At 48.3% G+C, this 19,759-nt stretch overlaps 1 protein-coding gene across 3 annotated transcripts in view; it reads left to right on the plus strand.

The window, feature by feature from the left end:
* Positions 1 to 19,759, plus strand: part of DPP6 (dipeptidyl peptidase like 6) — a 1,951,083-nt gene that overhangs the window by 833,320 nt on the left and 1,098,004 nt on the right. The gene's annotated exons all lie outside the window — the stretch shown is intronic.

A 19,759-nucleotide genomic window follows, 5' to 3' on the forward strand; every position in this document is an offset into this window, starting at 1 on the left:
TATAGCTTCTAATATTGATATAATGAGCTACCAGAGGAAGGTTGATCAGTTATTGACACAATTCCAACCTGATGACTCAGTGATAAATCCTATAGACCGACATTAGGAAAGCATTACAGACAAGTTAATGGTGCACTATATTTATAAATATTGTAAAACTAGTCCTGGTTTCTGCAAAGAGTGATTTGCTTTTATACAATGTTCTGCCTTCACCAGTACAAAGTTCATATGTTTGACTTTATTGTGCACAAATGAGGAAGAAAATTGTCAGCAAATTTGTTTTAAGGTCTTTAAAGACAGTGCTCAGATATATAAAGAAAGAAAGAACTATCACTTCTCTAGCAATTAATTAAAGTATTTCTATATCTTTCTGTGTTGCCTCCATTATTGTGTCAACTGTGACTCATTATAGCACTACGTGACCGGCACCATATTTCTTGGTTTTCCTCTGCTACATTTTATGAACTCTGTTGCCATCCAACTCTTACTGATCAGTTTTTTCTAAAACTTGTGAGTAACTGACAAGTCCACCTACCTTTAGTACTAATATTTTTTACTCCCAGAAGCCCTCTTCCTCTGTCTACTTATTCCTCTTCAGTATGTTCTCCCTTTGCAAAGACACTGCTCACTTACACATGGTACTTTCCCTCCAGCCCTAACTACGCGTCCTTTTGTTCATATCAACATTCAAAAATCCACCTCATTAAAATCCCCCCCAAAGGGGATACTATCAGTTTCCTCTGTCAATTACTTGACCCTTATGAAATTTAAAGGTGATTTCCCATTAACAAAGTCTGATGCAATGTGTGAAATTCTCAATCTTTATGCATTTCCCACTTCGTGCTATAGGTACATTCTTAAATTTATATTATACCACCATCAGGGCCCTCAAACTCGGATATATTAGACCCCTCTCTCCCACATGCCCACTGATCTTATCTTGGTACACAATGAGTCAGGTCACACAGCATCACGTCTAGATTATTCAGCCTGTAAATCATTAAATAACCGATCTTGTCTTCCAGGATTCTAATTCCAATCTTCTCTATATTCAAGCACCATTTAATCTCTGGCAATTGTGTGGAATACTTAAAGCAAAAACCCCTTATAATACTTTCTTTATAAACAAAAACAAGTGAACCCGCTTTTCCATTCAATTACCAATGGCTATACCAACACAGTTTTCCCCAGAACCCTTCAGTAACTATTATTTAAGAGGCTCACCATTTTTATTTATTTCAATCTTCACATTCATCTGCAATCTTACTTTTGCAAACAAGCAACTCTTGAATCTGTCTTTAACATATTCACCTCAGCCTATCACAACTAACTCTTCTCCAAATTTATCCTTCGTCATACCTTTGCAATATTCCACATGCTTGACCCCTTTATTTTGTAAACCTTGACATACATAGGATCCACTGGTCCTGCTTTAGAATGTTTAATGTTCTATCTCTCCAACTTGTCATTCTCTTTGCATTGCCTGCCACAACAGCTGCGTCACAGCACTTGAGGGACCAGAATGCATTGATTTGATGAGGACCCCGTAGAGGCCCAAAACCAGACCCCGATAGCTGCCCAGGGCACAGAGATACTAGGATGGAGGACTCTGTAGGTGCTGGCCCCAGAGCAGCTTTCAGGCAATGTGTCAGTTGGCGGTAACGCTAGTGGGCCAGTGGCCGGAGGCCCAATTCCAAACAGAGAGCTGGGAATATCTTGGGCAGGGCACCATCAAATATTTGGTTCACCGAGCGCAAGCTCTTCATGTTCCAGGATACCCAATAGAATAGTACACCCCTAATGCGCAGGGCGGAATTATACCACAACAAGGCATTCATGTGCAGCAACAGAGGCAAGTCAATCTGTGCACATCTTTCCAAGCCACCTTGTCGATGTTTAGACTGGATTAGAGGACACCTTGCATTGGGAGGGAGACAGGTGTGGCTGTATGGTCCTGGACGGAGCTCCAAACTAGTGATGTACTAGCCTTGTCCACACAGGGGTGTCCCAAACAAGGCCCTAAAGTGCTGTATCCCGGGACAGCTGGAATGCCAGGTAATAATACTCCATGTGCAGCAATTGCAGTCCACCACTCTCTGTATCTACCCAGAGATGGGTTGACAGGAGCCTGGGCTTGCAGCTGCTCCACATGTAAGCACGGATATCCATCTGTGGTTGAAAGGAGCGTTCGAGGTATGCACAGAGGTAACATCTCGAACAGGTAATTGAAGCGAGGAGAGACAGTCATCTTAAGTGTCTGCACCCTGGCCCAAGGAACAGATGCAGGAGGGACAACGTCTGGAAGTCGCACTTTATATGATCCAGCAGCAGGAGGAGATTATCCTCCACCATACGGGCAAGGCCTCCGTTAATCTTAACACCCTGATAAGTGAGGCCAATTGAGACCTATAGTATAGGGTTGTCAGAGACAACGGTTGCAGTGGTCACATGGGACAAAGAAAGGGCCTCACTCTTAGACCAGTTGATTTTGTAACCTAAAAGCTGAGAAAAGTCATCAGTGAGTGACATTGCGGCTTCTATTGACATCCAGGTGGGACAAGAGTGGTAAAATATCATCTGCAATAGAAGTGCATTGACATCACCCTCATCAGCGGGGATTCCAGTCACTTCCAGTGATCACTGGATTGGAGCTGCCAGGACCTCCTGGGAAATAAGGAATAGGAGAAGTGGCAGCCCTGGTGGATTCCACTCGCCACTGGGACGAGCCCCAACAGAAGTCCACAGCAAGAAACCACGGCCTTCGGGACATCATAACGGAGACACACATTCTGAATTAAGTCCAGACCCGCATGTGACATGACGTGGAAAAGATAATGCCAGTCGACATGGTCAAACGCCTTCTTGGCATTCAGTGAAAACACCATAAACTCACAAGGGTCATCTTTCGTCTGCCACAACAGCTGAGACAAAAGTCAGAGATGCTCTCTGGAGCTGCAGCCCAAGACGAGCATATCTTGGACTCATTCATCAAGAGGGATGTAACCTTGTTCAAACAGTTAGCCAATACCCTGGCCAAAACTTTCATATTGATGCTGATCAGTGATATTAAGTGGTAGCTGGTGCAGTCCAGGGTGGTCCTTTCCGGCCTTGGGAATAAGGGTGCTAGAGATGTATTGGAAAGAACTCGCAATGTACCCTCCCCCTCAGCCTACTAAAAACGCCCTTATTAGGTGGGGGACCAAGAGGTCATTACCTGCCTTATAAAATTCGCCTGGGAAACCATCCTCCCCAGGGTATTTGCATATGGGCAGGGCCACTATAGTGTTGGCCACCTTCTCCTTGGTGATGGCCCTGACAAAACCTCCCAGACCTCACAGACAGAACTGGCAAATATAAGTGGACCAGGAAAGCATCCATCTGTTCCAATGTGGTCCCTGGATCTGTAGAGTAGAGGGAGGCATAGAAGGAAGAGAACCAGGCAGGAGTGTCACAAGGGTTATGAGGAGGGCACCTGTGGCATCATGGATCGCCGGGATGGTGAGTTGCGATTTCCTCTGATTCAGTTGGGTGGATGGGAGCCGACCTGTTTCTCTCCATGGTCATACGATCATCACTACAGGTTAACCAGTGCCTTTTCGGCATCCTTAGTGAAGTAGGAATTTATCCAGATTTGAGCAAGTTTCAGTTGGTTAAAGGGAGACAGTGTGGGGGAGGTTGTGTATTGGATCATAACAGTGAGCATTTACCTTTCCAGGAGATCCCATGCCACATGTTTCTTGTGGATGGTGGCTGCCTGTCCACCATCATGGAGCACCTGAATGTCACCTTACCGGCTGCCCACAACATCCTAGGCCCCCATTATCTGAGAAGTAGGACTGTACATGGTCTTGCAGTTGAACTTTCCCCTCAGGTTGCTGGTAGAGGGGGGAGGAGTGTCACATCCAATGTCCTGCCCAAGCAGCACCAGGCTATGATCGGCAAGACCTGCTCCAGAATGGCACAGGAGGTAACACAAGATAGGAGCCAGCCATGCAGCAGGAAGTAATCGATCTGTGACTGAGTCCTATGTGGACAGGAAAGGAACGTGTATTCCCGATCCCCCAGATCACTAACCACCACACATCCACCAGAGCATGGTCAGTTGCCAAGTCCCCAAAAAGGGCCCTGTGCCATCTATTGTGTGTGTCATCCCGGCCTGTCTAATCCTGTATGGAATCCTGGCCAGATTCCAGTCACCACCCAACAACACTGTCATTCTGCCAAGGGAGGTCAGGCATCGGTATAGCTGAACAAAGAAATCAGACTTACAGGGAGTAGGGGTATAAAACGCTCCAACCACCACAAGCCTGTCTAGAATCTGCAGCTTCACCAACACACGACAACCCCCAACCCCGTCCGACCAGGTCTTAAGTGCTGTGCAGGGTAAATCTATTGCACAGGAAGGAGCAGCACCAGAATTGACAACCAACCTACCAGTGGTAAGGACTTTACCCACCCATTCTTGTTTGAGTTTGGTGGATTTGTCTTGTGACAGGTGTGTCTCCTACAGTAGGGCTATATCTACCCACTTGGTATGTAGATAGTGTGGGATCTTCTTCTACTTGGCATAGGGGAATAGACCATTCATTTTCATGAAGATCAGAGTGAGGGGTGCTGGACAACCCCCAAGGCAAAGGGAGTCCCAAGGGGCGCTCTAAGTGCACTTATATACAACCCTGGGTGACTGGGCATGACGGAAAAGGAACAGGTGCAGGGGAGAGGCACAACTAGGGTAGAAACAGACCTAAACAGGGTGACATTTGATGGGGATCAGTACTTTGGAGCTAGGCTCAGGACTGCACCAGTGGCACATGCTGAACACCTTTGTTTGCGATGACATGTAAGAAATGGGGAAGAGTCTAAAAGCATGGTAGGCCCAGCCCCAAGAAAAATTGGCAGGTATTCCCAAGAGGTGGACAGTTATGGTGAGGGTGGCAGAGGGAGAGCAGTCCTGCTGTAGAAGGACAGGGAGCGGGAACGTACAGGCCGAGCAAGCAACTGGGGCAGACAGGAAGAGACAAACCCAGCCATCAATGAGAATGAGAGTGGGGTCCCCTGAGGAACGCTGGCAGGAAAAGGAAGGGGGGGCAAGAGGCCACAGCACCCCAGCTGGGGAAGCTGTCCATGAGAAGAGCACAGCAACCGTGTTGATGGGAATAGTGGACAAGACGGCTGCAGGGAATTTCGGAAGCATTGGATCAGAAAGAGAAGCAGAGTGTGACCCCCTGACCTGCCTTAAGGCCAGGAGATGCACGACACGGCAGACAGCTCCACCAGCCTGCCTCCATGCCCCAGACCCTGCCTTTGCTGCTGAAGAAAGTTCGAGGCCCTCCACCACCCGCAGGCACCCGTCTGCGCCTCATCCCTGGTGTCTAGTGGTAGGAGTATCTACTGTATATTGTATTTTGTATTCTGTTTTGTATTTTGTTTTCCCTGTACTGTTGCAGATTTTTTTGTGCTCATTTGCTGTGTCTGCTCCCCTTCATTTCTGCCCGTTTTGCCTTTTTTGCCTGTTTTCCCTTTTCCGGCTCTTGACGGTTTCCCAGTCCCTGCGTCCCTGCCCCCCTCGCGCCCCCATTTGCCACTCCCTCCCGCCTCCCAGCTGCTCCTCCCTCCCACCTCCCCTTCTTAATGGCAGCTGCTGCGCGGTCGCGCCACTGGCATGCCAGAGGCGCAGTAGAGGCAAGCCCTTCTGCACCCGTCCGCGCCTGGACCGTGCCCAGCACCCTCCCCCCTGGTCCACACACCTCCGACGTCCCCATGCGCCTCTACTCCACCACAAAGCTCCACGCTCTCAACCCCGGCCGGCACACAGCCTGCGCCCAGGCCAACCCCAGACACACCCACGGACCTTTCACATGTCACTCATGCCACTTCTCCTGCACTCAAGCCAACAAACATCACAACATCATTAAACACCCCAATCACCTCAGCTGCATCCTCCTAAACACCCGCTCCATCCACAAGCACGCCATCGAGCTTTGGGACCTACAGCCTCTCCCGATACTACCTTCCTCACTGAAATATGGATGAACCCCTCATCAGAACCCGACATCGCCATTCCAGAGGGATACAAGATCACCCGAAGAGACTGTATCAACAAATCAGGAGGGGGAATCACCATAATACACAGAAATACCATCAGGATTTCCACCAACACCAACAACACCCTGGACGTCGCAGAGCACCTACACTTTCAGATACACATCAACGCCAACACCACCTTGAGAGGAACCCTCGTCTACAGACCACCAGGCCCTCGTCCCCTATTCTGTGACGCCATCGCCGACGCCATCAGCTCCCACACCCTCGACTCCACGGACTACCTGCTCCTCGGTGACCTAAATTTCCACCTAGAGAGCACCAGCAGCTGCAACTCCATTGCCCTGATGGACAACCTCGCAAACCTCGGCCTCAAGCAACTGGTCACAACGCACACCCACTCAGCCAGACACACGATTGACGCCATATTCTCCTCAAGCAACCGCATCGCCTTTAATCACTCCACCGAACTCCATTGGACTGACCACCACTGCATCCACTTCTCCTTCCTGAAGCCCACCACCAACAACATCCTATCCCTCACCGCAAGTGGTAGAAGATCTCCAAGGAACAACTGATCTCCAACCTCGCCCAATCTACACCACCCATCACCACCGACCCCAACGCCGCTGCCCTCAACCTCAAACGATGGCTCGATGACCGGCATCAACAAGACAGCTCTCAAGTTCAACGCAGAACATCAGACCTCCGAACGTGAATCCCAGAAAACTGAGAAAGCCTGGCGCCAAGAACCATCAGTGAGCAACTTCTCCGCCCTCAAATCAGCCATGCGCAAACACCACCAGCTCATCCGGACCACTAAAAGATCCTTCTACAAAGAACGCATAGACAACAATGCACACAACTGCAAGGAACTTTTCACCATCATCAAAGAACTCACCAAACCCAAATCCTGCGCCATCGACCCCCCGCACTCGCAAGACCTCTGCAACTCCCTCTCCAGCTACTTCCACCGCGAGATCGTAGACATACATGAAAGCTTCATAACATTGCCACCCACCACCACTGATGCAACCAACCCCACAGCGCCCTGCCGCACCAACATACTGAGCACCTGGACCCCCGCCAACAATGAAGAAACTAGCAAAACCATGAGCTCCATCCACTCAGGTTCCCCAACAGACCCCTGCCCCACCATGTCTTCAACAAGGCCAGCCAAGTCATCGCTCCCCAGCTCCGGTCCGTCATCAACAGCGTCTTCGAGACGGCCACTTTCCCAGATATTTGGAAACAGGCCGAAGTCAATGTCCTGCTCAAAAAACCCAAAGCAGACCCCGAAGACCTCACAAACTACCCACCTATCTCTCTACTCCCCTTCCCCATGAAGGTCATAGACAAGATAGTCAACAAACAACTGACGACATCAGGACCAGACTTGACAAGGGTGGAACCGTTGCCCTCATCCTTTTTGACCTCTCCGCAGCCTTCGACACCGTATGCCACCAAACCCTTCGAACACGCCTTTTCGACGCCAGAATTTGCCACAAAGCCCTGGACTGGCTCACCTCCCTCCTCTCCAAAAGAACCCAAAGAGTTTGCCTCCCTCTATTCCAGTCTAAAGCCACCAAGACCATATGTGGAGTCCTCCAAGGATCCTCACTCAGCCCCACCCTCTTCAATATCTACATGGCTCTGCTTGCCAGCATCGTCCGCCCCCACGGCCTCAACATAATTTCCTACGCCGACGACACCCAGCTCATCCTCTCCCTCACGAGGCCCCCTCCTGCCACCAAGAACAACTTCCACACCGGACTCCTCGCCATCGCTAATTGTATGACAACAAGCCACCTCAAACTGAACTCAGAAAAAACGAGATCATCATCTTCGGACCCAACAAGACAACATGGAATGACTCATGGTGGCCTGCCACCCTAGGACCACCCCGACACCTACCACCAATGCACACAATCTCGGCTTCATACTAGACTCATCTCTTTCCATGACTCAGCAGTTCAACGCCATATCACCCTCTTGCTTCAACACCCTCTGTATGCTACGCAAGACCTTCAAGTGGATTCCGATAGAAACCAGAAGAATGGTCACCCATGCCCTCATCTGCAGCAGATTGTACTACGGTAACGCCCTCTACGCAGGGACCACAGCCAAGCTCCAGAGAAAACTCCAGTGCATCCAGAACGCCGCCGCACGTCTCATCCTCAACCTCCCTCGCCACAAGCACATCTCTGCCCACCTCAGATCCCTACACTGACTGCCCATCAACAAAAGGATCGTCTTCAAAATCCTAAACCACGCTCACAAAGCCCTCCACAACACCGGACCGGCCTACCTCAACGAACGACTTAACTTCCACATCCCGACCCGCCAGCTCCGCTCCGCCGACCTCACCCTCGCAACAGTCCCCCGCATCCAACGCACCACCTCAGGCGGAAGATCCTTCTCCCACCTCACCGCCAAAACCCAGGACCTCCTAGCCTTCAGAAAGCGCCTCAAAACATGGCTGTTCGAGCAGTAGCTCCCCCTCCATCCCCCAGCACCTTGAGACCCCACAGGGCGAGTAGTGCGCTTAACAAATCATTGATTGCTTGAGTGGACAGAGAAAAGGGATATCAGCATAAGGCTATAAAAGCAACTGACAGCTCAGAACAAAAGATATACTCAAATCTCTCATTTGGTGTTGGCAGCTGCCTCCCCTCCTTCAGCGGTGCCCTCGACTTGTCACTATCTCTGTATTTGTGGAACACCTTCACAACTTGATGAAGACACTCTGGGGTTGACTCTCTCACCCCATTGTAAGCTCCCAGTGCAGACTTGGTGGGGCTGGTGCTTTGGCTTCTACAACGGAAGGCTGTCTACACGAGAAGGGGGATTCACTGTACCATGACAAGGTCACCAAAGGAAACCAAAAACAATTTGAGTTCTCCGGTTCCGAAAACGATCTCATAGAACCGTCATTCATAAGCACCATCAGTGCAGGTTCCATCAGGCATTGTTGTTACAGACAGGAGTGGAGTGCCAGAAACCCTGGTGTTTGGAGTTGGTGATGGTAGACAAGTCTGACAACAAAAAAATGAGGTTCCTGTCAATTAGCAAGGGTGTCATGTAGCAGCAGTCAGCAGAGCGAATAGCCCTCATTTGTTGGTGATGGAGGGTGCAAGAGGTGATGAGATGCAGAGAGTTGAGTTGCAGGGCATGGCCAAGCAAACTTGGTGTGCCCTCTGAAGGTCCAAGGGGTCCTGTAACTGGAGGTGTAGTATCAATCAATCAATCTATCTATTTATAAAGCGCACTACATACCCGTGAGGGTTTCAAGGTGCTGGGGGAAGGGGTGGGGGGTGCTGCTACTGCTCGAAGAGCCAGGTCTTGAGGTGTCTTCTGAAGGTGAGCAGGTCCTGGATCTGTCTTAGGTCAGACGGGAGGGTGTTCCAGGTCTTGGCGGCGAGGTAGGAAAAAGATCTGTCACCGGAGGATTTGCGGTGGATGTGGGGGATGGAGGCAAGGGCGAGGTTGGCGGAGCGGAGTTGTCGGTGGGGGTGTAGAAGCTGAGTCTGTGGTTAAGGTAGGCTGGTCCGGTGTTGTGGAGTGCTTTGTGTGCGTGGGTGAGGAGTTTGAAGGTGATCCTCATGTTGACGGGGAGCCAGTGCAGGTCTCTCAGGTGGGGGGTGATGTGGCTGCAGCGGGGGATATTGAGGATGAGTCGGGCGGAGGCGTTTTGGATGCGTTGGAGGCGTTGCAGGTGTTTGGACGGGGTGCCTGCGTAGAGTACGTTGCCATTTTCGAGCCTGCTGCTGATGAGGGCCTGAGTTACTGTTTTTCTTGTTTCGGTTGGGATCCATTTGTAGATTCTGCGAAGCATGCGGAGGGTGTTGTAGCAGGAGGAGGAGATGGCGTTGACCTGTTTTGACATGGAGAGGGATGAGTCGAGGATGAAGCCGAGGTTTCGTGCATGGTCGGTTGGTGTCGGAGGGGTACCCAGCGAGGCTGGCCACCACGAGTCGTCCCAGGCGGAGGGGCTGGGCCCAAGGATGAGAACCTCCGTTTTGTCCGAGTTCAGTTTCAGCCGGCTGCTTCTCATCCAGTCGGTGACGGCCTTCATGCCCTCCTGGAGGTTGGTTTTGGCGGTGTGTGGGTCCTTGGTGAGGGAGAGGATGAGTTGGGTGTTGTCGGCGTAGGAGATGATGTTGAGGTTGTGTTGACGGGCCACTTGTGCGAGGGGGGCCAGGTAGATGTTGAACAGCGTTGGGCTGAGGGATGAGCCCTGGGTATGCTGCAGATGATGTTGGTGGCTTCGGATTGGAACGGGGGGAGGCAGACTCTCTGGGTGCTTCCAGAGAGGAAGGATGTGGTCCAGTGGAGGGCTCGCTCTTGGATCACTGCTTCGTGGAGGCGGATTTTCAGAGTGTGGTGGCAGACTGTGTTGAAGGCGGCTGACAGGTCTAGGAGGATGAGGGCTGATGTTTCTCCAATGTCGAGTTGGCTTCTGATGTCGTCTGGAGCGGCGAGGAGAGCGGTCTCAGTGCTGTGGTTCCGTCTGAAACCGGACTGGGAGAAGTCGAGGATGTTGTTGTCTTCGAGGTATCGGGTGAGTTGAGTGTTGACAATTTTCTCAATGACCTTTGCTGTGAATGGGAGCCGGGAGATGGGCCGGAAGTTCTTCAGGTCTTTGGGGTCCATTTTGTTTTTTTGAGTAGAGGGTTGATTTCGTTGTGTTTCCAGCTCTCCGGTAATCTTGCTGTTTCGAAGGAGATGTTGCTGACCTTCCGTAGGTGTGGTGCGATGGTTGTGTCTGCTTTGTTGTATATGTGGTGTGGGCAAGGGTCTGACGGTGATCCGGAGTGGATGGAGTTCATGGTCTTGCGAGTTTCGTCGTCGTTGATTCTGGTCCAGGAGGTCAGGCGGTTGGTGCGGGTGGAGTTCATGGAGGGCGGGACAGGCGTGTTAGAGATGGTGGGGGTGTTGAAGCTGTTGTGGATGTCAGCAACAGTGACTTCAGATAACCAATATTGTCTTCCTTCTCCGATCTCCTAGTCACACAATAAATCCAAAAGTTATCCCTCCTGGCCTGATCCTCCAAGTCCATCACCTTGTGAAACAAGAAATCAATGTCCCATCCCCAGTCCGGCAAGCTATCATAACGATCTTCCATGTCCTCCAGCCAGTGATCCACCAAGTCTAGGTGGGTGTGAATGGAGTACACCTCCAGTTGAACTAAGTGTACTTCAGCCTTGAGAGTCATCATCTTGGCATTCATGGCAGTGAGGGTAGAACTGATGGGCGAAATTTCCTTGAGGAGGGCCACCATACTAGCATCAGGTGCGGCCGAAAGAGGTTGCCCAGGTGGTGGACACGACCCACCACCTCAGAGAATAGAAGTTGTCAGGCTGGTTCTCTCTGCATTGACATACAGTACGTTTGATGGCCATTGGATTGCCAAGCCAACCCTGCACTCAGTGAGAGGCTCCTTGAGCATCAGAAAAGAGAGGCCCAGCTAGTGACCCAAAGGGTAGAGAGTACTCCTCTCCCCTATTGCATTTGTGGGCACCCCCCAGCCCAGTAGGGGGTGCAGCACATGTTCTGTTAGCATGGCTGGTGGCTGGATGTCGGTGTGGTACCAGGGCAGGGGCAACACAGCCTGATCAGCAGAAGGATGACATTCTAAGTCGGTGACCCTTACGACAACAGCAAAAGGTAGAGGTCACCAAGAAGTAGTCATAGCACAATGAGGGTGAAGGCAGCCAGCCACCTGGGGATACAGGCAAGAATAGGCAGACAGACCCTGGCCTCAACAGCCTTAAACCTTCTCAGCCCAGGTGACATTGCATGGTGGAGTCAACTCCAGACCCCAGGCAAGACAGTCCATACCACCAGCAGTGCCCCTGCAGACAGTCAGGTCCATCAGAGCCCCTCCGGCTCAAGGAAGCATGCATCTGGCTGGGGCTACTCTTCAGGGTCATGCAGGAGGAGGCTGTGTCTGTCTTGGCCTCACCGGGTCACCAAGGATGATGAAGAGGGCAGGGAGTCCACCGCAGGCCTTGAAGATAATGGCAGTGAGGGCAATGCTGTAGCTTCCAGGGGCTCACGTTGATGCCGGGCCTGTAGTGGAAATGTGGCTTTGCACCCCCTAGAGTCAGGCAAAAAGCCGCTGCGGCCATAAGCAGGGCAAAGGCCACCCCACTGGTCCAAGATTCTGAGGGCTCCCTGCTCACCAATTGGGCCCACTTGAGCGGGTGGGGGCTCCAAGCTGTCGGGTCGCAGGATCGGCAGCGATGGCTGTCCACAAGACAGGCAGATAAGGAGGAGCGGCCATCTCACAGGGAGCAGCCATCTCCTTTGACTCCATTCCCTTCCCTCATGATATTGTTTCTACTGCAGGTTTAGGTGATTGAACTTGCTTGGTTCCTTGTTATGAAATAGTCTCTGCTTAACCCCTTTGCTGCCAGGACTTTTCCCCCTCAGGTGCCAAGCCTTTTTTTGGCTATTTGGGGCAGTTTGTGCTCTGGCCCTCAAACCTTTTTGTCCACATAAGCTACCCATGCAAAATTTGTGTCCTTTGTTCCAACTTTCTAAGGATTCTAGAGGTACCCAGAGCTTGTGGGTTCCCCTAGAGGAGACCAAGAAATTAGCCAAAATACAGCTAAATATTCATTTCTTTAAATAAATGGGAAACAAGGGCTGCAGAAGAAAGCCTGTATTTTTTCCCCTGAAAATGGCATCAACAAAGTGTTTACAGTGCTAAAAGTACCATCTTCCCAGCTTTCATGAACAGTCAGACCTGAATCAGAAAACCACATTTGTCAACCACATTTTGGCATTTTACTGTGTCATACCCCATGTTTCCTATTTTTTGTGTATTCAGCCTCATTCCAGGTAGTGACAGAAATAGGTATGAAACCAATGCTGGATCCTGGACAGCCAAACATTTCTGAAAAGTAGATAGAATTATGAATTCAGCAAGGGATCATTTGTGTAGATCCTTCAAGGTTTTCCTATAGAAAGTAACAGCTAAAATAAAAAATATTGAAATTGAGGTGAAAAAAAGAGCCATTTCTGTCCACATTTTCTTCTATAACTTTTTCCAGCTATGGCAGATTTTTTAAAGCAATATACCATTACATCTGCTGAACTCTTCTGGTTGTGGGGATATATAAGGCTTGTAGGTTCTTCAATAATGCCAGGTACTCAGAGCCAATAAAGGAGCTGCAACTTGCAATGGGTTTTCGTTGTATATGGGGTATAAAGCAATTAATTTGGTGAAATATATAGAGTGAAAAATAAGTATCAAGGAAACCTTAGTATTTCCACAGTGAGCACAAAATAAGGTGTTGAGAAGCAGTGGTTATTTCCACATCTCTGAATTCCAGGGTCCCCATACTAGCATGTGAATTACAGGACATTTCTCAAATAGACGTCTTTTTTACACACTGTCTTACATCTGGAAGGTAAAAATGTAGAGCAAGACAAGGGGCGATAACACTTGTTCTGCTATTCCATGTTCCCCCAAGTCTCCCAATAAAAAAGGTCCCTCACTTGTGTGAGTAGGCCTAGTGCGCGCGACAGGAAACGAAACATGGACACATCACATTTTTACATTGAAATCTGACTTTTTTTTTTAAAGTGCCTAGCTGTCGATTTTGGCCTCTAACTCAGCCGGCACCTAGGGAAACCTACCAAACTTGTGCATTTTTCAAAACTAGACACCTAGGGGAATCCAGGATGAGGTGACTTGTGGGGCTATCACCAGAATCCTTTGCAAACCTCAAAATGTGGCAAACAAAAACTTTTTCCTCACATTTCAGTGATAGAAAGTTCTGGAATCTGAGAGGAGCCACAAATTTCCTTCCACCCAGCATTCTCCCAAGTCTCCCAATAAATATTGTACATCACTTGTCTGGGTGGGCCTTGTGCCCGCAACAGGAAATGCCCCAAAACACAACCTGGACACATCACATTTTCCCAAAGAAAACAAACCTGTTTTTTTCCAAAGTGCCTAGCTGTGGAGTTTGGCCTCTTGCTCATCCAGCACCTAGGAAAACCTAACAAACCTGGACATTTCTGAAAACTAGACACCTAGGGGAATCCAGGATGTGGTAACTTATAGCGCTCTTACCAGGTTCTGTTACCCAGAATCCTTTTTCAAATCTCAAAATTTGGCAGAAAAAACACTTTTTCCTCACATTTCTGTGCTGCAAAGTTCTGGAAACTGTGGAGTGCCACAAATTTCCTTCTACCCAGCATTCTTCCACGTCTCCCAATAAAAATGGGACCTCAGTTGTGACAGGACATGCCCCAAAACACTACGTGGACACATCAAAATTATCAATTACAAAACTACCTGTGTTTTGCAGGGGAGGCACCTGCGTTTTTGGTCCTGGGCTCAGCAGCCATCTAGGGAAACCTACCAAAGCCAGATATTAGTGAAAACTAGACACCTGAGGGAGTCCATGGAGGTGTGACTTGTGTGGATCCCCCAGTGTTTTCTTTCCTAGAATCTTCAGCAAACTTCAAATTTAATTTTAAAAAAATAACATTTTCTCCACATTTCTGTGTGGGATCACCGCACCGGCACAAATTTCCTACCGCCCAATGCTCTCCTTATTCTCCCAATAAAAATGATACCTCACTTGTGTAGGTGGGCCAAATTGCTGTGACAGGTAAGAACCATAAACATGTTGAAATTGAGGGGGAACCAAAGTGGGTCCAAAAGGGCAGTTTGAAAAAAAAAGTTTTTAGGCTGACAAGTGGGGCAGAATTTTTATCGGTATAGATGCATCAATGCTGGGTGGTAGGAATTTTGTGGATTCCTGCAGATTCCGGAAGGTTCAATCACAAAAATGTCTGGAAAATATGTGATTTCAAGCAAAGTTCGAGGTTTGAAGGGCATTGTGGGTAAGAAAATGGTGCGGGTGCATGTGAAGCACACCACCCTGGACTCACCCAGATGTTTAGTTTTCAGATGTGTCTAGGTCTCGTACATTTTTCTTCATGGCAGCATCCCAAAGTCCAAAAAATGCAGCCCTCACCATTCCAAGTGGGACGATTTTGAGAGTTAGACAAGCTGTCATGGCCCAAATGTAAAACCAAAACCCAAAATAATCAAATGTCCTCTTGCTTGCCATTGGGATAAGATCTTTTAGTGTGTGTGAGAGAGCTGAAATACTATTACCCCTCTCAGTTGGGGTGGGGGCATAACCATGCCCATACTGGTTGGTAGCCCCCATCCTACTATTTTTTAAAAAAAATCCCCGGCATCTAGTAGGCTTTTCCCCTGGTACTGGATTAGGGGTAATTGCCCCATCTGCCCACCGGTAGGGAGAACCACTTTCTCCCCATTTATTTCGGGTAGGGGTATGGTCATACCCCCACCCTCTTTTGAAAAAAATTCTACCCTGGTGTCTGGTGGGCTTTCTGCCCACCTTGGGGGCAGATGGGCCTTACAAAAATAGTCCGATCTGCCCCCAAGAGGGGCAGAAATGGGCAATAATAATGTGCCCCCATGGGGAGCGAACTTTGCCTAAGGGGCTGCCCCCCCAAACAAAACACACACACACCAATCCCTGGTGCCTAAGTGATCTCTGTTCCCCCTGGGGGCAGTTCGACCTAATTAAAATAGGCCAATCTGCCCCCAAGGGAGGCAGAAATGGCCTAAAATAAATTTGCCCCCCCAGAGGAATGACCCTTGCTTAAGGGGTTGGTCGCCTTGCATGAAACTGACGTAAAAATAAAAAATCCCTGGTGTCTAGTGGTTTCTGCCCCCTTTGGGGGCAGATTGGCCTAAGTAAAATTTGCCGATCTGCCCCCAAGGGGGGGCAGAAATGGCTTAAAAACAATTTGTCCTCCAGGGGAGCTATCCTTGCCTAAGAGGTATCTCCCCACGTGTAAATAAGTAAAATAAATGTAGTCCTGGTGTCTAGGGGCTTCTGCCCTTGGGGGCAGATTGTCCTAATTAAAACAGGCCAATTTGCCCAGGGGGGCAGAAATGGCCTAATAGAAAAATGTCCTCAGGGGAGCTACCCTTGCTCAAGGGGCAAATCCCCTTCATGTTTTACTGTAAGTAAATAAACATCCCTGTTGTCTAGTGGGCATTTCTGCAGCCTGATCGCTTTACGATCGGGCTGCAGACATGCTCAGAAAGACATCAAAGGAAAGTAAAAGCCTTTCCTTTCCTTTGATGCCTCTCTGCCAACCCCCACCCCCGATAGGAAGAGAAATACAAGCATTTCTTTTCCGATCGTGCTGGAAGCACGCTGATGTCATCAGACGTCAATGGGGGGGTGCTCGGGGTGGAAAGGGAAGCAATTCCCCTTCCATTCCTGTCCAGGGGAAGGTGTTGGGAGGGCCATGGGCGAAGCGCTAGCACTCCCAGCGCTGCCCCCACGGGTCGGGTGCTGGACGCAACAGTTACATCCTCGGCACCCAAGCGTTGCTGCCGAGGACGTAACCGTTACATCCAGGGCACCCAAGGGGTTAAAAAACTTTTTGTGGATCCAGAGGACACTAAAAGCTATCGTCCTATATCTAGATTACCTTCACCTGCTAACATTTTGGAAAAGGTCCTTATTGAAGACCTTATAGCATTCCTAGATGCCCATAATACTTTAGACCCCTCCCAGCATGGTTTCAGGCTGCAACATTAAACCGAAACTGCATTAATAATTGCCACTGAAGAGATTTGTAGGCAGATGGACTCAAGAGGTAGGCCTGCGCTAATTCTTCTTGATCTCTCTGCCGTATTTGACATGGTGAATCACTGTCTGCTTGTCAACCAGCTAGAGAGTATTGAGATGGAGGTGCAGCCCTCACATCCTCTCTTCTTTCCTTTCCGTTAGAGAACAAAGTGTGGTTTTTGGAGATTTTGTCTCTAATCGTTTTTCCTTGCCCTGTGGGTAGCCTTGGGGTTCGCTGCTGCCCCCCACATTATTTAATATTTATGTCACCTCACTGGCCAAACTTATTAAGTAGTACAGCTTTGTTGCTGTGACCTAAGCAGACGATACACAAATAGTCATGTCTATCTCCTTGGATGTCGGGGAGGTGGCTAGTAAATTTAGGAACTGCTTGGTGAACATTGTTTTATGGATGCAGGAGAATTGCCTAAAGCTGAACTTTGAAAAGACAGAGGTTGTCTTATTAGGCTTTAACGTAACTTTCTAGAATACTTCTTGGTGGCCCACCAATATCGGACTTCTTCCTTGTCCGGTTCATAAAGTCAAAAATCTATGGGTGTTGTTTAATGGGCAGCTCTGTTTTTCCAGTCAAATAAATCAGGTTACAACCTCTTGTTTTCATATTCTTAGAGTTCTAAGGAAAGTGTTTCCAGTCAACCCTATGGAATTGTAAAAAATGGTCATTGTGGCACTAGTACTATCTAGAATAGACTATTGCAACACACTCTATCTAGGGATCCAGATATGATTACAATTGAAGCTCCAATCAGTTTAAAATGCAGCTGCTTACCTCCTGCTTAAAATACATAAATACAAAGCCATTCCCAAAGGGATTCGGGACTTGCATTTGCTGCCAATCAGTGAACGAGTGAAATTCAAGGTCCTCTGTATGGTCCATAAAGTTTTTTATGGCATAGGACCATCTTATTTTCATTAAATGTTCTCTAAGCAAACACCCTCTCGAAAATTAAGATCAAGCACTGCTAATTTGGTGGTGATGCCTAAAATGAAGTCAGTTCGATGCGGAGCAATACGTTTTTCTTTTTTAACTTGCAGACTTTGGAACACTATGCCCTTTGCTCTAAGATATCCATCTAACAGAGCGTCTTTTAGAAAACTGCTTAAAATATGGCTTTTCCATCCATCTAGCTCAGTACTTAGAGGACGCTAGCAATAAGATGTCTCGGTATTTGTGCGCTTTATAAAAGTTTTACTTGCTTACTAACAAAGGCGGTGCACTCTCTCCCTTTTGGAAATTCAAGTCGGATCTTCAAAACAACAATGATTCATTGAAATACTGAATAGTTGACCTTCACCATCCAGCACTCTGCTACTTCTGGTGATAACCACCACCGATCCATTCTTTTCTCCCACAACTGAGGTTCATATTATAGAACAAATATGTATGTGATGCGATTAACAAAGTAAGCATTGTATTTACTTTGTTTCATTACACACCAGCAAGCACCATCTTTGCCCTTTATACGATCACCCAATGATGTTTCTCAAGTGCCACTGGTGATTTCTGTGTATAGACCTTCTTTTCCAAAGGATTTTATAAAAGAAACAAAAATATATATATTACACATTTCAGATCTTGTTGTCCATCAAACAAATGTAAAACAGAATGAAATAAGATTATTATAAACTTGTGTAGGTAAATATGTTTGAGCAGTTCTCGCATGAAGCATGTGTTTTACAAAACTATATATATATATCATCAAATACTTAAAAGCAGTTGAAAGTACTTAGACATGAGCTAACATTGTCTCAAACCGCCAAATAAGCCAGCAAAATGGCTCATTAAGTTAAATTCTCATTGTTAACATTTATTATAGTATCTGCTTTTCACAAATTAAAATTTTGACAAGGCAGGCTCACACATCGGTTCTCATGAGGCTAGTAAATTAAGTTTAATTAAACTGAGTAACGTAACACCGGCTATATACAGTAAAGACAGCAGACATGTATCAAAAGCTCTGTGTAAAACAAGTGATTATTTTTAAGACAGAGAAGTTTTAAGGCATGGGCAAAGTTGACAACTGGCACGGTTCTCCACCTTCCAAGGTACCTCATTAGAAGGCAAACATAGGTGTTCATTATGACATTGGCGGTGAGTGATAAATTGGCGGTAATATCGCCAACAGGCTGGTGGTAATTACCACCAAATTATTACCATGGCAGTGTAAATCCCATAGACAGCCAAAGTACCACACCAACTGCCAGGTGTAAATACCACTGACCACGGCGGTAGCCATCATCAGCAAAGCGGAAGATAATGTACCGCCCACCATATTATGACAAAGCATGCTGCCATGATTTCCGGGGCAGTACCAATGCCATCAAAAGCCTGGCGGAAACACAACACAGAATACCGAAGTTTCACCATTAGAGACATGGAGAAGATCAACGCCACCATGGAACCGGAACTGCAGATCTTCCCGATGCTTTTCAATGCCATGCTCTACCTGGAACACAAACGCTGATGAAGACGATGATGTGAATACAGCCGCCTAGCACACAAGGGAGGGAAGGATGAAAAGGAGAGTGACACACACACGCACAACACACACCATTCACACTCACACCATACACCCAACCAGCTGCAGACGATAAACATTGTCACAGGACAAAAGTCATAAAAATGGAAGGACAACAGTAAGGCAGAACAACCACCATTAGTACCGAAGTGACAAATATACATGAACCTTTGTCCAGAAAGGGCGAATGCCCAGTCCAAAGTACAAAAGGCTCACATGGCCGCAGGGCAGCGTTCAAGCCCCAACTTGATCCTGACATTCACAGCACCAAACTGTGCAGGGGCAACATGCTGGAAGTGGACAGGCACCTCAGGGAGAAGGGGGCCGGGGAGGGCACCTCAGCTGAAGTGGCGAACTCGCCCACTGGTTCTGGAGGGGGCACCATGCCCATTTCCCAATGCTGGGAAGTGCAAGGTCACAGTCTCTGAAGTGGAGAACTCACCCACTGCTTCTGGAGGGAGCTCTATGTCCATTTCCCAATGCTAGGGAGTGCAAGGTCATAGTCTCTGAAGTGGGGAACCCGCCCACTGCTTA

The sequence above is a fragment of the Pleurodeles waltl genome, chromosome 10, assembly GCF_031143425.1.
Source record: "Pleurodeles waltl isolate 20211129_DDA chromosome 10, aPleWal1.hap1.20221129, whole genome shotgun sequence".
Lineage (NCBI taxonomy): Eukaryota > Metazoa > Chordata > Amphibia > Caudata > Salamandridae > Pleurodeles > Pleurodeles waltl.